Below are 8,683 nucleotides of genomic sequence, written 5' to 3'. Positions count from 1 at the left end.
GCTGAGCTACTGGGAATTCCTTGGAAGTGAATCACGCCATATAAATAATGACAACCCTGGGTTCACTCCAATGCCCCTGTGAAGTTTTGATCCTACTTGTTTTATAACTGTGAGAGAAGTTCGTGGTCACAGAAAGAAATTTTCAAAGAAACAACATAAGTAAATATGGGGATTATATTAATCTATATAAAACTAACCACTTTTAGTTAGAACGTGTGTCGTAATATGGACCCATACAACAAGTAGGATAGTTTCATAAAAAATTAGTTGGCAAAAATAGGGAATTTTGGAAAATAAACACAACAAAAATATAGATACTAATAAAGCTTTGGTGAAGAAATAAGTAATATGTGGAAAATATGACACGCGAGAAAATAAAGTAACTTCAGTCGAAAGAATCGAACCTTTAGATAGCTTTCTGAAATTTAGTGTATCTACAATGTGTCTAAGCTTAATAAATCTGCCCTTTAACATTTAGTTAATGTTAGACCATGTATCTTGAAATTTATAGTCCATTTAGGTCTGGAACAAAATGTTTCACAAAAAATGCTGTGATGAAATTTAACTAAATTTTCACTCGTGCCGTTGTGTTGAGGTAGACTAGTTTAGTAGTACTACTATTTTATTTGTATATTATAATTACTAATAATATTAAGTCTTTCACTTTTTGCCTGCTTTTGAAGTTAAATTACTTTAACTTCTGAGTTGAAAATATGTTTTATAACCCTCAGCACTAAACTAATCTAAAGTAGTCCTCATTTATATTGTAATAATATTAATAGTATGTAATCCAACTTTTAAAATTATCAGAAAGTTTTGGATTTCGGTTTGGCATTAGTCTTAAGAGTTGAAACTAGATATACTTCTAAGTTATATTAAATTGTCATTCACTAATTTATAAAATACGAAGGAAGGAAATTTTGTATAAGTTATATAACTCTTCTAATACCGGGTTATGCAAATTTCTAATGTACTTATTTTGTGACCCTAAATTTTGTTATTGTGTTTGTTAGTATAGCTATAGAATTATGTTGTTTAGTAAAACTAAAACCAATTGTATCTTTTAGAAACTCGTACATAAATGGTTACCTTTCCAGCTTCATAAATTGAGCAGAACAAAATCTGAAAAGGGAAAATGACAGACTGTCAGAAGTCCATTTGGCCTAATGAAAGTCACCATCCATCCAGACATCATAATAAAATGAATTTATTTTTCTATTTTATTTTTTAATCGAACTTGCTATAGCCCCGAAAATCTTTTCACTAATCTAGCAGGATTTGAAAATAATTTAACTTGCTACACATTCTGTATTCTACAATATATTGAAGCAAAGTTTCACAAATAGATTTTTAAAGCTTAACTCTGTCACCATAATTTTTAAAAGTATACTTCTAGCCTTTTCAAAAAGACAACCCATAGACACATTTATAATGGTTAGTATCCCTGTATAACCACTCAGGTGTAGTTAATAGCATTATTTTACCTACTTGGTAGTCTTTCATTGAAGTTCTGAGTATGACTGTAGTCTGTAGTTGGTAGCAGAAACTGGGATTCAGTTGTAGTTGAGTTTTTATCAGGAAGATGTGTTCTGTCATCTCATTGGTACATGAATCAATTACTTGAATGATTTTGCTGAAGTTATGCTAAGTTGACTGAGTGTTTTATCTGTTAGGTGGATTTAGTAGCCTTTTTTTTATCTTTTATCTTTTGGTTCATTTCCCAGTTGTTAACAATATTATTTTATTGTAACATTTTCATTTCTACATGATGTGCTATTGCAAACATGTTAAAGAAAAAACAATGTATAAGCAGCAACAAATTTAAAACATATTTCCATATCAAAGGTCTCTCTGGAAACACGCAGACAGAACAGTATTCAGAATCAAATATACAGTATCATTGCAGGTAGTATACATCAAACCACCTAGAAACTGAATGAAGATAAAAAATACCATATACAACATCCTCTGTGAATGTAGACTCTGATAAACTGGGGAAACAAAATGAACAAATAAATTTATATGCATTACACCATATTAGAAGAGATCATACAGGAAAATGAATTAAAGCATAATACTAAAATAATGGGATATAAACCATACACACAAAAGAAGCTTTCTACATCCACTCACCTGATAACAGACACCTAATACAGGAGTCAGCAAAACCAGGATACCCCTCTTGAAAGCAGTCAAATCATGGATTCAAGTCCCAATGTGGCGAGAGCCTTGACAATTGGATAGTCTTTCTAACAAGAAGACCCGAAATTGAGTTCTGGCTCTTACCAACACATAAATTCCTTTTAAGAACTTTCTTGAAGGTGAGAACAATTTAGCAGATGAAACACAGGATGTAAGCTAATTAGTTACGAGTATAATATTAAAATTTACAGTAAAAAATTAGTATTTCAATTAAATGTTCGGCTAACAACGAGGCCACAAACCTTAATCTTTTTGTTGACCTATTCATCATTACCTTACTATACGTACATGTGTATAGAATGACTGTCTAAAGCATCCATAATTTCAAAAACTTCAATCATCTTCCCATAGATTTTCCCAGAGAAAACAAAAAATTCTAAAGAAAGTTTTTTTGTCACAATTTAAAATAGAATACTTAAATTAAGAATCAAAATCATTCTACATTATATAATTCTAGCTACCTATCTCTTCACCTTTTCCATAGTTTAGCCAGAGAGGAATTGTTTTGTTTTTGTGTGTGTTTCATTGCATTAAACTACACATACAAAGCACATTGTATGAAAATCATATTTGTGGCCTAATTTTTGACCTTAGAATACATCAAATCTGCAAAAATCCTCTTAAAGTTGATTATTTTTAATGTATGTGTTTTTGTATTACAATTTTAATCTAAGCATTCCATTAAATAAATTGTTATGAGTATTTACAAACAAATTATTTAGGACATTCTTACAACTCTTACGTATTTTTGATTTTTTTACTTTCCTCTGTTATTCAATAGCATTCATGTTTTAAATATTTTGTAGATTTCCTTTAGTTTAAGTGGTTTAAAGTAATTGTCTCAAGAATGTTTAAGCATTCAAGTAACGTAGCAATAATAATCAGCACGTTTGATCATCTTAGTAAGCCTGTATGGGAAAGCTGTATATATATATATTGGTGTCAGAAAATGAAAATTATGAAAATGTTTATACAGTATATTAGGATAACAAACTGCGATAAGTGTTAACTGATCAGTTAAAATTTTATTGACTAATGACACTATAGCTTATACCTGTTTCCATAGGCCAATGCATGTTAATGTATGAAGCTTCTATTTCTGTCTTAGTTATGATTTTGTTTATCATTTATGTATTTTTCCTTATATTGTTTGAGTCAGTTATATTTTTACTTGCTTAAACATTAGCTCACCTGCTTCCAAGTGAACATTAATTATTAAAGTCATTTTTATAACACTAATAATACTTTGTTCATGATGTTATGTAAAAGTTTTAGTAGCCAGTCATGTGATATAATCTCTTGGTCTAAAAAGAGACTGATGAGAGAGAAAGAGAGGTATTAGGTTAGAGAGTTGTGATACTGTGCTATGTAAAATGTATGATTGTTAAAAAAAATTACTGCAAGTATACTTCCGTGATTATTATCTGTGAACTAACGTTATTTTATTACAGAAGGGTTTGATTTTTTTTTTAATTCATTAACATTATTGTTATTATTTTGTGTGCTTTGATCTTAACAGCATTGCTTTTTTTAGTATCTGTATTTGTGCTTGTATTTTTACATTAAGGTATTTCCTTACAATGTCCTGGCAAGAAACTCCTTAATTACATGTTGATATTTTGTAAAACTTAGGTTTAATAAATCTCCTGATTTTTTGTACCTTACACAAGTAATGTTATTTAAGATGCGTATCATAATATATATATATTACAATAGTGAATTAAAGCATTATTAGTAACAACACAAGTTCTGACAACAGGAGTATAGAATAGACGAAAATTTTACCTTATTTAGTGTTAGACAGTAAATTTTGATAATCTATATTTTGATTATAAATGTGTGTGTTTTTCTTAATCTAGTAGTAAATTCAACAACTTCCTAACTTTTTTAAACCTGTAATGTTTTGCATGTTCTGCCAGAATTAGTTTCATGATTTTCCAATAATTATTACCGTACCTTATAAAACTTCATTTTATTTTAATTTTTATGAACAATGACATTGTTTGGATTAGTTTTTAACCAAAGAGACATAAATATTTTGGCACCATCTCATGGAATCTGGTTTTTGGCCAGACATTGGTATCATCTACTCAGGTTTATGGAGTTAAGTTTATTTTAAAGTTAATTTTTTTGCAATATTGTGCATAAATAAATAAATAAATAAAACTCATTTTGCAGAAAAACTACTAATGCACTGTCATCTGTGGGAGTCATCTGTATTAGCTCAATCCATTTAGTGAGTTTCCTGTTACACTTTGGAAGGTAAGAGATATTATTTTCCTAAAAAAAAGTTGGATGTTGTTGTTTTATGTTTATTATCCTTGTTATAAGTAAGTGTTGTGATTCTTGTCTGACAATATCATATGCATTATTTGATTTCTGTAGTGCATATTGATGTATAAAAGATATTTTAATACTAGAAATTAAATAATGTTATATCACAAAATTTGTTATTTTTTTTTAATTGGACACTCAATGTTTCACTTTACAGGACAATAACATACTTTACCTTGTTTCACAAACCAATTAGAAAACTTCCATCATTCCAAAGCTTCCAAGAAATGTGCAATTGTTGGAGAATTAAAAAGAATCGATCACAACTATAGTGAAAAAACACTACATGCTCTGAACTAAGAGCACTGCTTTTGAGCAACAAATATCTACCTTTTTACATTAAATAAGTTTTTAAGGACTGTAATGTGCAGAAATTAGCATTGCACCTTCAACATAAAAAACACATAAACCAGGAAGAAAAAAAAAAAATTTTCCAAAGATAACACAAAAAAAGATTAATTTTAAAGTAGCTCTGATTGATGAAACCATCTCCAAGAAAATAAAAACTATAAACAGGAAATCTGAACTGCCTATTAAAGTTAAAGAATGGCCAAGTCCAACAAAGCCAACTGTATTACAGAAAATGTGTTTGCAATCTACAGATGAGTGTCTTGTCTCCAATGTTGCTTACCATCTAACATGTAACATCGTACATAGGGGAAACCAGAAGAACCCCTACACTCAAGAATAGGAGAACATATTGACTCTCTTTATAAACAACAACATGATAGAAGATAAAGTTGCAGATCATTTTTTAACTAATCTTGGACATCTGACATGAAACCACCATTCTCTGAAAGCCACCAAGTACACTGATAGAAAATTTAAAGCTCTTATCAAACAAATATGACCACAGATGAATAGACACAAAGGATGGTGCCTATATTATAATTATTTTATATTTCCTTCTTTTGTCATTTCATTCTGTAATTTGGATATAACTTTTTTCACTACAGGTAACAGTTAATAATAAGCTTTACTATGAAATATGTTAAATGCACACTATAGATTCAATTAGAATTTATTGTTTAAACCATTTGAAGCTTTGTACTGTCAGTTGAGGTTTGTGTTTTAGTGGAATGCTTCTGAAGAAGCTGTAAAGCAAAATGTTGGGTGTCCAATTAAAGAAAGGTAAATTTGATGTTATAAGGTTATTTATTTCTAGTATTAAATAATGATATGCATTATTGTCTTCCAGATTCTTGCTCTAGTGCTGGGGAATCATGACTTAGTAATGGTGATTTTATGTTTATATAACATGTGTATTTACTATTTATTGCAATTAGAATTTTCTCAGCTTTGAAACTGTTGCTGAGTGACCAATTAGAGGTGAATCTAAGACTAAGTGTGTTTTTGATCATGATTCTACCTATCACTTTCAGTGTTATTTCTTTTTTGATTAGCATGGAAGTACTTATTCCTTAATATTTTATCTTATGAGTTCTTTGTTACTCTAAAAACCTAGAATTAGTAGAATATAAGAAAAAACAAGGTTACAGAAGGAGGCTTATCATAATCACACATGCATATCAGCACTGAGCAACTGCACTAAAGTTTAAAACTTTAATGTGTTACCTGTATAATGCATGTACCATATTCAAGTTAATATTTCAACTTAGCTGTTCCATACTCAGCCAGAAATCCATATATAAAGAATGTTCAAATTCATAGCAATTTTGAACTTGCATCTGAATTCAGCCTTTTGTAATTCTTATGTTTTTAGGAGAAAACAAGTCCAAAACAATAAAATTAAAATGTAAATGAACAGTATTGCATTATTCTCCAGTAATAACACATCTCTGCACTTTTTTCCAATAAATTGATGTACTTCTTTTGTCAAATATACAGTGTTGTCATGCCTTATCCAGTTTTGTGCATTTGCATCTAATATATTGCACCAGGTTACAATATCATTCTTAGAGTCTCTTCAAATGTAAAATTCCTAATAGACCATTGTTTTTTCACCACAGTCAGCACAAAGCAAATTACTTTAGGGTTTTATCAAAAATGGCACTTATATTTTTCCTCAATACCATTGTTTCTCTCACATAGCAAAAAAGCAAACATTTTCTAAAGTTTTTACCTCAGGGACACAGCTATACACTTCTCACTATTAAAACTTTTATCTTCTGTCCTACTTTGTTCAGTATGACTGCCAAATGTCTTTTGGATTAATGAAGCATTCTCAATAGAATCAGCTCTTATGCCTGATATTTGTGATTTTTAACTAACTTTCATCATTCAGCATCATAACAAAAGCAGTTCTACCCATCACTTTATCACTATTGTAGAAATGTCTTTAACTTAAAAAATAAAAAGTAAGTATTCAACTTGCTAATCTCTGGTGAGGCACCTAACCAGAGGCTTTCAGTATGCCTACAGGGTTGAACCAACAACACCAATCGGAATACCATTCCAAGCACTATTACATTACTTGAAAACAGATTCCAAGACTTTTCTAACAAAAATTATGTTAATTGGTGTATAGATGTACTTTTATGGATTCTTCTTAGATCTTTTATCTTTAAACGTATTGATAAATTAGTAGCTTTTCCCTTTCAAGTTTAACCTGAAAATAAATTATTAAAACCTCTACTATCTTTTTGCCAAGGTTTTCAGTTTAAAACTTGCCAGAACCAAATAACTTTATTCTCAAGGATGTTATGAATTTGGGCACAATGTGTGTTTAATTCAAATGCAACTTTGAGGTTGATTTTTTCTTCTGGTTTTTCTCTATTATTGTTTCCTTTTCTTGTAATCTTTCATTACATAAGAACTCCATTCAGTCAGTTAGTACGTTTGTACATATGATCAATTCCTAGAAATGCTACATGTGTAAAATAAAAGGTATTCCAATATTTTAAGTTCAAAATATATGATCCTGTAAAAAAAATTGTAATGATTAACAATTTGAAGTTAAAAAAAAAAGTGCTTAATCAATGTATACCTGATATATCTGGTTTAGTTAGATATCTTAAGTTTGCCTGATAAGTCACACACATACACACACACACACACACATATATATATCCACTTTTCAAAAAAACCCTTTACAGCTTACTTGTTATAATTAGGTTAACTTTGTTACATATTGGTCCTGACAAAAGACAGTCCTATGTAATTAAAATAGTGCAAGAAAAATCTAGAGAAAAAAAGTATTTACCTTTTTATAATGGCTGCCTTCTTGTAATTCTTCACTGATTACACATAAATTCTAGCACAGTTCTCAAACTAAACTTTACAATTGTAAATAAGATATCATGGTGTATAGAATTAGTTAAAATATACTGTATGCTTATTTCATTCCGGCTATACACATAAATAGCTGTCTCACCCCTTGACAAAAGCATTGCTATTGCTCTCAATTTGCTAGTTTGTTGGACTACACTGAAGTCAACATTTTACAAATAGAGTATCTCATCAGATGGCTAGTGACATGAGGTCATCTGATTAGTCAAGTCAAAGCATTGTAATCATTATATACTGTAAAAGAGATACCTTTTAGATAGAATTTGTAATGCCCAAACAACAGATAGACCTTTCTTAATTACACTAATGGAATATCTGTGCTCATTTCACTGTATAATATGACTAGCATAAAAGATGAGAACTTAAGAATTTTCTTCTAGTGATTACAACAAAACATTTTTCAAATCTACATCTCAAGCACTCTTATATACAAAAAGGGATTTGAAATTATTTAAGAACTCGGATGTGATCTCAAAATAAAAAGTGCTTTGAAGTGTGTACTGAAGGCTATTTTACATAAGGTAGGCCAGTGAAAAAGGGCACTTCCTAGTGAATTTATTTGAAGATTCTAATACTATAGCAAAGTCAGATGTATGTATTTAAAAATATAAAATGATATCCAGCTAATCCAAACATTCCAAAACTTGTTCAATCTTTATAAAAATAAAAAATAAAACTGCTTCCACTTTGTTGGTACCGAGTTTCACATCATATGATGTAATAACATATAACATAATATTTTGGGACAACATGGGACTTAGGGACTTACTGGTCCATCTCGGCTGTTCCATCCTCAAAACTAAATTATGATGATTAAATAAAATTAAAAAACCCAGCCCTTTTCATTCGTGTGCTTATCAAGCTTTTTCTTAAACTCACTTAAATTTACTGCCTATAT

The 8,683-nt window shown here is 29.7% G+C and overlaps 1 long non-coding RNA gene across 1 annotated transcript in view; it reads left to right on the top strand.

Moving 5' to 3' along the window:
• The first annotated feature begins 360 nt into the window (after window positions 1-360).
• LOC106457490 overlaps window positions 361-8,683 on the top strand; it is a 12,603-nt gene continuing 4,280 nt past the window's right edge. The window contains exons 1-2 of the long non-coding RNA XR_001290707.2: window positions 361-595; window positions 4,381-4,464. This is a non-coding gene — a long non-coding RNA (uncharacterized LOC106457490). The remainder of the gene's footprint in view (window positions 596-4,380; window positions 4,465-8,683) is intronic.

This window comes from Limulus polyphemus, unplaced genomic scaffold (genome assembly GCF_000517525.1).
Source record: "Limulus polyphemus unplaced genomic scaffold, Limulus_polyphemus-2.1.2 Scaffold337, whole genome shotgun sequence".
In the NCBI taxonomy this organism is placed as follows: Eukaryota; Metazoa; Arthropoda; class Merostomata; order Xiphosura; family Limulidae; genus Limulus; species Limulus polyphemus.
This window is presented reverse-complemented; position numbering and strand designations above follow the sequence as displayed.